This window comes from Scyliorhinus canicula, chromosome 14, assembly GCF_902713615.1.
Source record: "Scyliorhinus canicula chromosome 14, sScyCan1.1, whole genome shotgun sequence".
Lineage (NCBI taxonomy): Eukaryota > Metazoa > Chordata > Chondrichthyes > Carcharhiniformes > Scyliorhinidae > Scyliorhinus > Scyliorhinus canicula.
This window is the reverse complement of record NC_052159.1, coordinates 63039959-63054920: the sequence shown is the minus strand read 5'-3', so window position 1 is coordinate 63054920 and position 14962 is coordinate 63039959.

Here is a 14962-nt window from a genome sequence, read left to right as displayed (position 1 = left end):
ACCCATACAGAAAAACCCATACAAAAAAGACATAAAATCATCACCCCACCCACCCTAAGGCCAACCCACATCTTACATTAAACCAAGCAAATGCAAGTACAGTATTATACAACATCCCCCATCTTAGACCCTCAGTTTGAGTCCAATTTCTCGGCCTGCACAAAGGCCCACGCCTCTTCCGGGGACTCAAAATAATGGTGCCGATCCTTACAGGTGACCCACAGATGCGCCGGCTGCAACATGCCAAACTTCACGCTCCGTCTGTGGAGCCGCCTTCGTCCGGTTAAACCCGGCCCCCCGCTTCGCCACCTCCGCACTCCAGTCCTGGAAGATCCGCACCTTCGTGTTCTCCCACTTGCTGCTCCGCTCCTTCTTGGCCCACCGGAGCACACACTTGCGATCCACGAACCGATGAAACCGCACCAACACCGCCCGTGGCGGCTCGTTCGGCTTGGGCCTCCTAGCCAGAATTATGTGGGCCCCCTCTAACTCCAGGGGCCCCTGGAAGGACCCAGCCCCCATCAGTGAGTTCAACATAACAACCACATAGGCCACCAGGTCTGACCCCTCCAGCCCACCCGTGAGGCTCAGGATCCATAAATTCTTCCTCCTTGACCGGTTGTCCAGCTCCTCAAACCGCTCCTGCCATCTTTTATGGAGCGCCTCGTGCATCTCCACCTTCCCCGCGACGGCCACGGCCTCATCCTCCCTTTCGGAGGCCTGCTTCTGCAGCTCCCGGATCGTGGCCCCCTGGGCTGTCTGGGTCTCCATCAGCTCTCTGGTGGTAACCTTCAACGACTCCAGCAGCTCCACCTTAAGCTCCTGGAAGCAGCGCAGCAGAGTCGCCTGCTGCTCCTGCGCCCACTGCCTCCAGTCCTCCGGGCCTCCGCCGGCCGCCATTTTGTCTTTCTTCCCCCGCTTTTCCAGGGGTGCTTCCGCCATTTTTCTCCTTACCCCACTCCTGGTCCGGACCATAGGACTGTACGGGTCGACTCCTGTCCTCTTCCCACGTCGGGATTTGCCGATAAAGATCCGTTGGGGGCCCTGAAAAGAGCCCCAAAGTCCGTTTTCAGCGGGAGCTGCCGAATGTGCGGCTTAGCGCCGCATTGCCGCCACCGGAAGTCTAATGTTAGCATTCATGTCAAGCAGGCTAGAATACAAACCAGGCATGTACTTCTGAGACTGTATAGGGCTCTGGTCAGACCCCATTTGGAGTATTGTGAGCAGTTTTGGGCCCCGTATCTAAGGAAGGATATGCTGGCCTTGGAAAGGGTCCAGAGGAGGTTCACAAGAATGATCCCTGGAATGAAGAACTTGTCACATGAGGAACGGTTGAGGACTCTGGGTCTGTACTCGTTGGAGATTAGAAGGATGAGAGGGGATCTTATTGAAACTTACAGGGTAGTGCGAGGCCGGGATAGAGTGGACGTGGAGAGGATGTTTCCACTTGTAGGAGAAACTAGAACCAGAGGACACCATCACAGACTAAAGGGATGTTCCTTTAAAACAGAGATGAGGAGGAATTTCTTCAGCCAGAGGGTGGTGAATCTGTGGATCTCTTTGCTGCAGAAGGCTGTGGAGGCCAAATCACTGAGTGTCTTTAAGACAGAGATAGATAGGTTCTTGATTAATAAGGGGATCAGGGGTTATGGGGAGAAGGCAGGAGAACGGTGATGAGAAAATATCAGCCATGATTGAATGGCGGAGCAGACTCGATGGGCTGAGTGGCCTAATGTCTTATGGTCTTATGGTCGCAGCACGGGCTTCACCACAATGACAAAGTTGGAGGTGCGTTCACTCACCTCACAGGTTTCTGACAGTAAAAAAAAAAGTCCCAGCAAACTTTGTAATGTTAACCTGGTCCTTCATGATTTTCCCATGCTCACAATACAAGGATGTTGGCCAATGACACTTTTCATTACGGCCTGCAAATTCTGGTGAGCCAGCTGCTCTATGTGTCCCTGCTTGGTGACGGACAAGTAATTGGAAGCACAATTAGTGTTGTGAGAACAGGCTGTGCTTAAACATCAAGATAGAAATGTGTGCAACAAAGCATACGAGAGAGCTTCCCTCATTTTCAGAGAAGTCATTGAAGGTCCTGACGGAATTGCAGGATGTGACAGAAATGTGGGTGGTTCTTCCTGGAAATGAAGGCTACCCACCTATTAAAGAGGAGTCCACCCTGCATGCTGTAGATGCTGCTGCCACAATTTAAGTTCCAGGCCTGCAGGACCTGAGGTGAAAGAATAGCAACTTACAGAACACCCCAGGCTAGGTGGTTAGTGATGTGTCAGGCAGGTTGGTTCGATGTGGACTGCACTTGATACAGTGAAGCTAGAAACAGACGTCCAACACTGGAGAAGATCCAACACAGTTTTATTGAACAATAGAACTAATATACATATTCAGCTGTGGGTCGACACTATACTGAACTGACTGGAGACCTTGTACTAGCCTGCCCAGACTTACTAGCTACCGCATGGTGTTTGCACTGGCTAGCTCGTGGACTCTGACTATCTCAGTGGCTGGGTCCAGAGAGAGCGGGAAACCTAGTGCCCTCTGGCTTTATAGTGGTCGTGTCTTGTCTGGTGATTGGCTGCACTGTGTTGTGTGCTTACTGGTCATCCTGTGTGTCAATCACTGCCTGTCTGCACTTCATTATATAAATGAGTGGATATTATGACAGTTAGCACCGCTGCCTCACAGCGCCAGGGACCCAGGATCGATTCCGGCCTTCGGTGACTATCTGTGTGGAGTTTGCACATTCTCCCTGTGTCTGTGTGAGTTTCCTCCGGGTGCTCCCATTCCCCCCCACAGTCAAAAGATGTGCAGGTTAGGTGGATTAGCCATGATAAATTGCCCCTTAGTGTCCAAAGGTTAGATTGGGTTAGAGGATTACGGGGATAGGGAGGGAGGTAGGCCTCGATTGGGTGCTCTTTCAGAGGGTCGGGGCAGACTTGATGGGCCGAATGCCCTCCTTCTGCACTATAGGGATTCTATGGTTTTATGCTTTGATTCCTGTGTGAGGGCTATGAACAACCCAGTCTGAGTTTGTAGATTCAAAACAGAAAGAAACTTTATTTACAAAGATATATACACAGCATCAGTGGTTCACCTCTGCTTTCTTCTCTCGCTGGTACCACACTAGCCAGCTCTATTTATACAAGTGTAAGTGTTAATGATTTCCCTGTCCCCTCATTGAGGGAGCTCATACTCCCCAAGAGGTGTGGGATAACCAATAGTCCCCAGCCAATAGGATTCAGGCGGGTTATAACAGATTCATTCAGGTGTTATGAAACAAAAGATGGCACCAAGCAACACAGGAGGTATTGGATCAAATGCCCAAAGTATGGTCAAATGGGACATTCCTTAGGGAGTGTAGGAAAGTGAGATAGAGAGGTGGAGAGGTGTCAGGAGAAAATTCCAGAAATTAGGTCCGCGGGAAAGTGAATGAAGCATATTGGGAGAAGCGACATTTTAAGTATTTGTACATTTGAATAAATTATTACTATTTAGGCAGTCTGGGTATATTGTACGCAGACAGTTGCGTGTCCACGGAGATTGCATGCAAGTATGGAGATTATCTTCTGCCTCTTTCTCCACAGTCATTTATTGTGCAAAAGTTGGAGGAGTTAATTCTCCCTGATGGTGCAGATGGTGTGCAGCAAACACAAATATCATGTCGAATTCTCTGAAATGTTTTCAGGTATTTGAGATACCTGAGAAAATTTTTGATATCTTCATGAATTGTATTGCCCATAGCCAAAAAGAAAGGGGACAATTATTGGGCCTGCTGCATTAAATAGTTTTCACAATTTTGTGGAGATTGACCTGCTTTTGACATTAAAATGTTTTGGATAGAGTGAGTGTGAACTGGTAATATCTCCAAACTTCAATTATTCAGCATCGATGAGCTTTAAGCATGAATAAATGCAACTCCAACATCACAGGAAGCTCGACACTAGGACAAAACGTCCACTTAATCGGTACCCCATCCACCAGCTTAAACAAGATACATGGCAGCAACTTGCAAATTCCTCTTTGACAGGAACTGACAAACCCACAAGCTATATCATCATTCTTTCACTGTCACTGGCTCAAAATACTGCAATTCCTTTCCTAACAGCATGATAGGTGTACCTATATCTCAGGGTGTTTTTCAATGTATTTGTGGGATGTGGACTTCGCTGGCTGGGCCAGCATTAATTGCCAATCTCTAATTGCCTTGAAGAGATGGTTGTGAGATTCCTTCTTGAACCTCTGCAGTCCGTGTGGTGTAGGTAAACCCAGAATGCTGTTAGGGTTTGCGTTCCATTATTCTAACCCAGCTACAGTGAAGGAACGGCAATACGTTCCCAAGTCAGGATGGTGAGTGGCTTGGAGGGGAACTTCCAAGTGGTGGTGTTCCCATGTATCTGCTGCACATATCCTTCTTGATTGTAGTGGTCATGGGTTTAGAAGGTGCTGCCTAAGGAACCTTGATGAGTTTCTGAAGTATATCTTGTAGATAGTACCTCCTGCTGCCATTGCCCATTGTTGAAGGAGGGAGTGAAAGTTTGCGGATGGAGTGCCAAACGGGCTGCTTTGTCCTGGACAATTTTAAGCTTCTTAAGTGTTGTTGGAGCTGCACTCTTCCAGGCAAGTGGAGAGTATTCCACTATACTCCTGTCTTGTGCCTTGGTAGATGGTGGACAGGGTTTGCAGTGTCAGGAGTAAGTCACCACACGGTTGCGATCCTCTGACCTGATTTGGTAGCCACAGTATTTATATGGCTAGTCCAGTTATATTTCTGGTCAACGTGCCTCCAGGATGTTGATAGTGGGAAATTCAGTAATGGTAATGTCGTTGAATGTCAAGGACCGCAATTCAATTCTCTCTTATTAGGAATGGTCATTGCCTGGCACTTATGTGCACAAATGTTAATTGCCCAAGTCAGCATATTGTCCAGGTCTTGCTGTATTTAGATTAGACACGGACTTCTTCAGTAACTGAGGAGCTGCAAATAGTGCTGAACATTGCAAATCATTAGCGAACATCCCCATTTTTAACCTTATGATGGAGGGAAAGTCATTGGTGAAGCAATTGAAGGTAGTTGGGCCCAGGACATGACCCTGAGGATATCATGTGCTAATGCCCTGGAACTGAAATGAAAAATGAAAATCGCTTCTTGGTCACAAGTAGGTTTCAATTAAGTTATTGTGAAAAGCCCCTAGTCGCCACATTCCAGCCCCAGTTTGGGGAGGCTGGTACGGGAATTGAACCCGCGCTTCTTGGCCTGCTTGGTCTGCTTTTAAAGCCAGCTATTTAGCCCTGTGCTAAACCAGCCCCTGAATAATTGACCTCTAACAATCCACGACCATCTTTCATTTTACCACGTATTATCTCAGCAGGCAGAGGTTTGCCCCTGATTCCCATTGACTCCAGTTCAGCTAGGGTTCCTTGATGCCATAATCGGTCAAATGCTGCCTTGATTTCAAGGGAGGTCACTCTCACATCACCTTGTCCATGTTTCAAACAAAGCTGTAAAGAGGTGTGAAACTGAATGACCATGGCAGAACCCAAACAGAGCATCAGTGAGCAGGTTATTGTAAAGCAAGTGCCGTTTGATTGCTTTATTGATGACCCCTTCCATCATTTTACTGATAGTCGAGAGTAGACCTATGGGGCACTAATTAGATGTGTCCTGCTGTTTTTGTACAGGACAAAGCTGGGCAATTTTCCACGCTGCTGGGAAGATGCCAAGATGCCAGGATTGTAGCTGTACTGGAACAGCTTGACTAGGGACGCGGCAAGTTCTGAAATGAAATGAAATGAAAATCGCTTATTGTCACGAGTAGGCTTCAATGAAGTTACTGTGAAAAGCCCCTAGTCGCCACATTCCGGCGCCTGTCCGGGGAGGCTGGTACGGGAATCGAACCGTGCTGCTGGCCTGCTTGGTCTGCTTTTTAAGCCAGCGATTTAGCCTTGTGAGCTAAATAGATCCTCGTATTATTGCTGGAATATTGTCAGGGCCCATAGCCTCTGCAGTATCCAGTGGCTTCAGCCATTTCTTGATCTCATGTGGAGCGAATTGAATTGGATGAAGACTGGCATTTCTGATGCTAAGGACCTCCAGAGGAGACCAAGATGAATCATCCACTTGGTACTTCTGGCTGTTGCAAATGCCTCTGCCTTATCTTGTACACTGATGCCCTTGCCTCCCCCATCATTACAGTTGTGGACATTTGTGGAGTTTCCTCCTCCAGTGAGTTTTTAATTGTTGACCACCATTCAGGGGCTGTTTAGCACAGGACTAAATCGCTGGCTTTGAAAGCAGACCAAGCAGGCCAGCAGCACGGTTCGATTCCCGTAACAGCCTCCCCGAACAGGTGCCGGAGTGTGGCGACTAGGGGCTTTTCACAGTAACTTCATTTGAAGCCTACTCGTGACAATAAGCGATTTTCATTTCATTTTCATGACTGGATGTGGATATACTGCAGAACTTAGATGTGGTCCTTTGGTTGTGGGATCGCTTAGCTCTGTCTGTCACTTGCTGTTTATACCTTACCGTCTAAGGTTATTCATGAAGGCCTGCCTTCTCAACCTTGCCCCTTGCTTGAGGTGTGGTGATATCAGGTTAAATCACCACCAGTCAGCTCTCCCACTGAAAGGGAAAAGAAACCTATGGTCATCTGGGACTATGACAACTTTACTTACTTTATACAGTTTGGTACAGAAGTAGTCTTGTGTTGTAGCTTCACCAAGTTGACACCTTGGGCTGGATTCTTCACATGACGATGCTGAAATCATGTTCAGCGACGGGGAGGAGATTCCGTTTTCCCGCACGAAATCGGGACCGCTGCCGGTTCTGCTATTCTCCGCCCCCCGAAAAACGGCGTACCCGGGGACCGTGGGAGATAAGGGTGTGTGGTATGGTGGTGTCCGTGCCCCTGGCTAGTGACCCCCTCCCCCCTAGTCTGTGAATCGTGTCGCAACGAGTGTGTCCCGTGTGCGCTGACCCTGGCAGTAGCACTGTGCGGCCTTCATGCCTGGCCAGGCCCCATGTCCCGCTGATTGTTCCCCTCCCCCTCATCCTCGTCATCTGACGAGGCCTGTCCTTCCTACTCATCCCCCTCCAGCACATTGCCCCTCAGCTGTGCGATGTTGTGGAGGGCACAGCAGACCACCACGATACGGGCAACCCCGAAGCACCTCTCGACAACACCTCTGGTCGCTGTATGGGCATCATTGTAGCGGGTCTCCGTGTCGGTCTGTGGCCTCCGTATAGGCGTTATCAGCCCCTGTCGCCAAGCATCCAGTCCCTCAGCCGGTGGGGGGGGGGGGGGGGGCTCGAACATGTTGGGAATCACCGAGTGCGCCAGTCTGAAAGCGTCATGAACACTGCCCGGGTATCTGCCGCAGACGTGCATAATGCACATTTGATGATCGCAGACCAGCTGTATGCTCATCGAATGGGACCCCTTTCTGCATGTGAACAGCGGCCTGTTATCCACCGGTGGCCTTAGGGTGACATGCATCCCATCGATGACCCCTGGTACCCGAGACACCTCGCCAACGGCAGTGAACCCCACTGCCTCGGCATCCTGGTGGGCGCAATCCACAGCATAGTCGATGTACCGCTTTGCCTGGGTATACAGGGCATCAGTATCAGCGCAGATGCACCTGTGCACCGATGCCTGGGAGATGCCAGACAGGTCCCCACTCGGCACCTGGAATGGCCCCGTCGCATAAGATTTCAGCGCGACCGTCACCTTGATAGCCACTGGGAGAGGGTGTCCTCCCCCATACCCATGCGGTGCCAGGTGTGCCATCATCTGGCAGATGTGTCGCACTGTCTCCCTGCTCAACTGCAGTCTCCTTCTGCGTGCCCGGTCCGGAAGGTCCTCAAATGTCGTGCGGCACTGGTGATATTGGGGTCTCATCCAGCGCCTCCTTGGTACCTCCTCCTCCTCTTCCACCTCCTCCTCCTCGTCCTGTTGGGTGTGATGTGTTGGGTACGCTGGGTCTGCGAGGACTGCGTTTACTGCAGCAGTGAGAGAGACAGGCTTCCAACACTTGAAGAAATGCAACTCGATTTTATTGAACTCTTAACTATCATACATACTTTAACTGTGGGTTGACACTATGCTGAGTTGACTGGAGACCTGAGGCTAACCTGACCAGACTATCTTACTACCACATGGTGTATGTTCTAGTTGTTGCTCACGGGCTCTGACTGTCTCAGAGGCTGGATCCCAAGAGAGCGGGAAAACTAGTGCCCTCTGGCTTTAGAGTGGTTATGTCCTGTCTGGTGATTGGCTGCTGTGTTCTGTGTGTTCATTGGTCATCCTGTATGTCAATCAATGCCTGTCTGTGCACCATCATATACTTATATGTATATTATGACATCTCGCCCCCTTTTTTTTTTACTTTAAAAAAAAATGTGTATGGGTCAATAAATAGTGAGTTTGTGTAGGAGCCTGACTATATACAAAGTACGTGAACGTATTTACATGGGAAGGTGTCTCGTGCAGATAGAGGGCATACAACAAATTATGAAGAAACAATATGTACAGATGTGTAAACGGATCACAAGGTAATGCAACATTCAGTCTATAAATTCAGTCTCTGTGGCGGGGGACGAATTCTGGTTGGCCGCCTCAAGGGTGGGTGAGGGGCCGCCTGCACTGGAGCGGACGGAGCTGCCTCCAATGTAGAGGTCGGTAAAAGAACTGGCAGAGTGGTGGCCTCGTGGAAGGGCGCATCCTGAGGAACCAGCATGCGAGGCGGGACATCACGCTCAGGAGGCGGGCGTGGAAGTAGCCGCAGTGCCCGCCTATTACGCCAAAGAAAGGAGCCATCATGCATGCGAACGAGGAACGATCTCAGGGCCATTTGCTTAACCACCACAGCTGTGGCAGACCAGCCACCGTCAGGTAGCTGAACACGAACTCGGTCAGCAGGGACCAGAGCAGGGAGATCTGTGGTGTGGGCGTCGTACACCGACTTGCATTGGGCCCGAGACTGCTGCATCCTCTGCAGGACCGGAAAATTGTCAAGGTCCGGATGTGGATAGCCGGCACCATCGTCCGTAGTGTGCGGTTCATTAGCAGCTGTGCTGGGGACAGGCCAGCGGACAAAGGAGTCGCCCTGTAGGCTAACAGCGCCAGGTTAAAATCCGAACTCGAGTCAGCAGCTTTGCACAACAGTCTTTTAACAATGTGGACCCCCTTTTCATCTTTCCCATTCGACTGGAGTAGAGGGGGCTTGAAGTGACGTCCGTAAAATTGTACTGCCGGGCAAAATCTGTCCACTCCTGGCTGAAGAAGCACGGGCCATTATCAGTCATGACTGTAAGTGGAATGCCATGACGGGCAAAAGTCTCTTTGCACGCCTTGATGACTGTTGCTGATGTGATGTCAGTCAGTCTGACCATCTCGGGGTAGTTAGAAAAATAGTCCACAAGGAGGACATAGTCTCGGCCCTTTGCATGAAAGAGGTCAATACCAACTTTGGTCCATGGGGAGGACACCAGTTCATGCGGCTGTAGGGTCTCTTTATGCTGAGCCGGCTGGAACCTTTGACACGTTGGGCAATTGAAGACCATGTTGGCGATATCCTGACTGATGCCTGGCCAATACACTGCCTCTCGGGCTCGACGGCGACACTTTTCGACCCCCAGGTGACCCTTGTGGATTTGGCCGAGGACCAGCTCTCACATGCTCTGTGGGATTAATATCCTGTCCAGCTTCATTAGTATGCCGTCCACTACCGCTGGATCGTCCTTTACATTATAGAACTGTGGGCACTGCCCCTTTTGCCAACCATCCGTGAGATGGTGTATGACCCGCTGGAGTAAAGGATCCCAGGCCGTCTCCTGACGAATTTGCACGACCCTTTCATCAGTGGCCGGAAAGTTGGATGAACAAAACTTCATATGAGCGCTGATCTGGCAGACGAAGTCCGACTGCTCACACGGCGTGGTGATGGATCTAGAGAGTGTGTCGGCCACAATGAGTTCTTTGCCCGGGGTGTAGACCAGGTCAAAATCATAGCGGTGGAGTTTGAGGAGGATACGTTGCAGGCGTGGCATCATATCATTGAAGTCTTTCTGGATGATGTGAACCAATGGCCTGTGGTCCGTCTCAACCGGGAATTTGGGGAGTCCATACATGTAATCATGGAATTTCTCAATCCCTGTGAGGAGGCCCAGGCATTCTTTTTCAATCTGAGCATATCGTTGCTCAGTAGGTTCTAGATGCATATGCGACTGGGGCCCAGGAGGAGGATTCGTCCCGCTGGAGGAGTACTGCCCCAATGCCAGCCTGGCTTGCGTCGGTGAAGATCCTTGTGTCCTTGGCAGGGTCAAAAAACGCCAGTACCGGGCCTTGGTGAGTTTCGCCGTGTTCTCACGCCACACTCGCTCATGAGTGGGGAGTCACTGGAAGTCGGTAGTCTTTTTAACAAGATGGAGGAGAGCTTTGGTGTGTGATGCAAGGTTGGGGATAAACTTCCCAAGGAAGTTGACGATCCCTAGGAAGCGGAGGACCGCCTTCTTGTCCTCCGGGGTCTTCATGGCATTGATCGCCGACACCTTGCCTGCATCTGGCTGCACACCGAACTGCGAAATATGGTCGCCAAGGAACTTTATTTCTGCTTGACCAAACGAGCATTTGGCTCTGTTGAGTCGGAGGCCATGCTCATGGATCCTATGGAACACTCGTTTGAGATGATCGATGTACTCCTGAGGAGTTGTGGATCAGACAATGATATCATCGGCCTACACTCGCACCCCCTCGATGCCCTCCATCATTTGCTCCATTATTCGGTGGAACACCTCCGAGGCGGAGATGATGCCAAAGGGCATCCGGTTGTAACAGTAACAACCAAACGGGGTGTTAAATGTGCACAGCTTTCGACTGGACGCGTCCAGCTGTATTTTCCAAAACCCCTTGGAGGCATCTAGCTTCGTGAAAAACTTGGTGTGAGCCATTTCGCTGGTGAGCTCTTCTCGTTTAGTTATAGGGTCGTGTTTCCTCATGATGTTACGATTCAAATCTTTGGGGTCGATACAAATGCGAAGTTCCCTTGACGGTTTTTTGACACAAACCATGGAGCTAACCCAGTCCGTGGGTTCCGTGACCTTAGAAATGACGCCCTAGTCCTGGAGGTCTTGCAGCTGCTGCTTGAGGCGGTCTTTAAGGGGTGCCGGCACCCAACTCGGTGCATGAACCACAGGTGTGACATACGGTTTCAGAAGTATCTTCTATCGGTAGGGGAGTGTGCCCATACCTTCGAAGACGCTGTGGTATTGTGCTATGATGTCATCTAATTGGGTTTGGAAGTTGACATCTGGCGAGGCCGTTGCCTCAGCGGACGACATGGTGTGAACCCGCTGCACAAGATTCAAGATTTTTCAGGCCCGAGCACCGAGCAAGGAAGCTTTGTTGGTTCCTACAATTTCAAAACGCAGGGTGGCTTTTGAAGAACGATGGGATACCGCAAGCTGGCATGAGCCACTGGCAGCAATGGCATTGCCATTGTAGTTGAGAAGCTGGCAGGCCGGTGGAAGAACGCTCGGCTTGATGTGGATGGTATCAAGGTCAGACTTTGAAATGAGGTTGGCTGAAGCGCTGGTGTCCAGCCTGAAGCGTATGCGAGCCTTGTTGACCGTAAGGGTGGCACACCACTCGTCGTCCGGAACAATGCTCATCACTGGGAGTTGTTTCACCTTTTTGGCTGAAAGCATCGAATGCTTGGTGATGATCCCCACCCGGAATGGGGAAGTGAGGCCCTCGGTGTCGGGATCTGGAACCATGTCGGAGTCTGCAACGGGTTGCTGTACTGATTGGACGTTCCTGCGCTGTGGCTGGGATCGCTGTGTGTTGGGCAGTTGAGCAGATCAGCACAGGGCTGCGTAGTGGCCAAGCTTGCCACACTGGAGACAGCGTCGAGATTTCGCGGGACATTGCCGCTTTACGTGGGCGGAGCCACAGTTGTTGCACCTCATGGCGCCGATGTCAGGACGCTCTGTGCGCCACTGCGCATGCGCGGTGTGGTCGAACGCCTGCGCAGTTCGGTCGTCAGCCTCGCCGTCCCATTGGTCATTGTGCGCATGCGCAGGAGCCCGGGGAAAGCGTGCAAAATGGCTGCCCTTATCCAGACTCAGGCCCTGGAGCTGTTTTACGGCCTGCACCCGCTTCGCATCGTGGGGACCTTGCCGCGCCATCTCTGCTGCCTTGATATGGGAGTATCAGTTATTAGCGTGCTCATGTAGGGCACAGGTCTCAATGGTGATAGTAAGGGTGAGCTGCTTAACTTTAAGGAGCTGCTGGCGGAGGGGATCGGAGTGGACCCCGAAAACGATCTGGTCGCGGATCATGGAGTCGGAAGTGGAGCTGTAGTTGCAGGACTGCGCGAGGATACGGAGATGGGTTAAGAAGGACTGAAAAGGTTCATCCTTCCCCTGAAGCCTCTGTTGGAACATATAACATCAAAGCTCTCGTTGACTTCGATGTCACAGTGGCTGTCGAACTTCAGCAGGACTGTTCTAAACTTTGTCTTGTCCTCACCCTCAGCAAAGGTGAGGGAGTTAAAGATGTGGATAGCGTGGTCCCCTGCTGTAGAGAGGAAGAGAGCGATCTTCCTGGCATCCGATGCGGCTTCGAGGTCGGTGGCTTCAAGATATAGCTGGAACTTCTGCTTGAAAATATTCCAGTTTGCACCGAGGTTGCCGGCGATGCGGAGCTGCGGGGGAGGGTGGACGCTGTCCATGTTACCGGATGGCTGATCGCTGGTCAAAGGCAGGCTATCTCAAGGTGAGTCCGTCAAACTTCAGCATTACTCACTGGTACCATGATGTGTTGGGTAAGCTGGGTCTGCGAGGACTGCATTTACTGCAGCAGTGAGAGAGACAGGCTTGAAGAAATGCAACTCAATTTTATTGAACTCTTAACTATCATACATACTTTTTTTTTTAATAAATTTAGTGTACCCAATTATTTTTTCCAATTAAGGGGCAATTTAACGTGGCCAATCCACCTAATCTGCACATCTTTGGGTTGTGGGGGCGAAACCCACGCAGACACGGGGAGAATGTGCAAACTCCTCACAGACAGTGACCCAGGGCCGGGATTCGAGACTATCATACATACTTTAACTGTGGGTTGACACTATGCTGAGTTGACTGGAGACCTGAGGCTAACCTGACCAGACTACCTTACTACCACATGGTGGATGTTCATGTTGTTGCTACACGGGCTCTGGCTGTCTCAGAGGCTGCATCCCAAGAGAGCGGGAAAACTAGTGCCCTCTGGCTTTATAGTGGTCGTGTCCTGTCTGGTGATTGGCTGCTGTGTTCTGTGTGTTCATTGGTCATCCTGTGTGTCAATCAATGCCTGTCTGTGCACCATTGTGTACTTAGGTATATATTATGACAGGGTGGCTGGTCCTCCAGCCTGAGCCACTGCCACCTGCCCCTCTGCAGCCCGCTCCTCTGCTCCGCCTCCTCCCTGAGTGGCCTCCGCTCATGCTGCCACAGGGCTTCATGCAGGGCAGCGGCCATCGCCTCGGCGGCTAGCATCACAGGTTGATGTCCGAAAGCCATTATTTTCTGCAGGGCATGAAAGGCAAACATGTTATCATGGAGCATACACCCGTGCCTAACAAGGTGCCATGGGCTACATGGTGGCCCCGGTTGGGACCGTTGGCCCCAACCAAATTAGAAATACGACGTCCGGAATTTGGCCCATCCGAGGCGCTGAATCGCTGGGGCCCCGGAAACTCAGACGTCAGGCCCGCTAATGATATTCCTACTGTACTTTCAGGCCACGTGGCAGGTGCCATGAGTATCTCGTTTTTGGGGAGCCGGAGAATCTCGATTTGGCGTCAAATCGGCATCTAGATCGATTTCGGTGTCGGAATCTATTCTCTGCCCAATCGGGTTTTGCGATTTCGGCTAATGGGGAATCCAGCCCCACAGTTTTCATGATGCCATGGGGACATGATCCCCAAAACGGTGAATCCAGCATAGTGCTGCTCCTGTAATGGTTCAAAACGTTGGCTCACCAACCACGTTCCCACTGGCAATTAGGGATGGCCAATAAACGTTGGTCATGCCTGATATTCTTACATCCCAAGCTTCAATTTAAAAATATCCTTATCTTTCCTATTCTCATACTCACTGAAGACTTGGGGCGGGATTCTCCGTCCAGCGACGCCGGAATCAGGTGGAGAAAAGCAAGGTCGGTGCCAGGCGCCCAATGGAATGCCATGCTTCAGCGCCTCAACAACGGTCTGAATACGTTCTGCCCAACACACAGAGTAAATCTGGGCCTCCCACGATGCTCCACCTCCACCAGGAGGAATTAATGACGGCAAAGTTCACTTATGATATTTAAATTCAGGAAACAGGTGCAGTAGTTCCTGAGGGACAGAGAGGAGGTAGGAGGTAGGACATGTTCCGAGAGATGCAACCATGGGCCGCCAGTTCTGCCGCTGGCACGGGGGCATCGGCCAGTGCTGGCGGAGTAGGGAGGGGGTGACAATGGGATGGGTCGTGGGGTTGGAATGTCCCTCCGGGACCCATGTGTTCAGGCACAGAGCGCCATTGCTGCATGCTGCAAGGCAGTCATCTTGCTACGCACCCCACTGACCACCCATGAGGCCCATGGTTGCGCAGAGCAACACCGGCTTTATGGGTGCCCTGACCACACTCCCCACTACTCTAAATCAGGCGTCACCCTGCCGGCGAGGCATCACGTGGCCCACCCAAGGAGGATGCCCACAATAGATCCTACAGGAGGGCACTGGACGGAGGCTGCAGAGTGTATTGCTGGCATGGGGAGCACCAGCCACCGGTACCTCTGCCGGCATGGACGGGTGCCGGTGCAGATGCCCCCACAGTACAAGCACCAATGGGGCCAGAGGTGCTGTGCGGGGGTCATAGTGCTGCGGGGCATGGCTGTGGGTTGGTGAGGAGTGA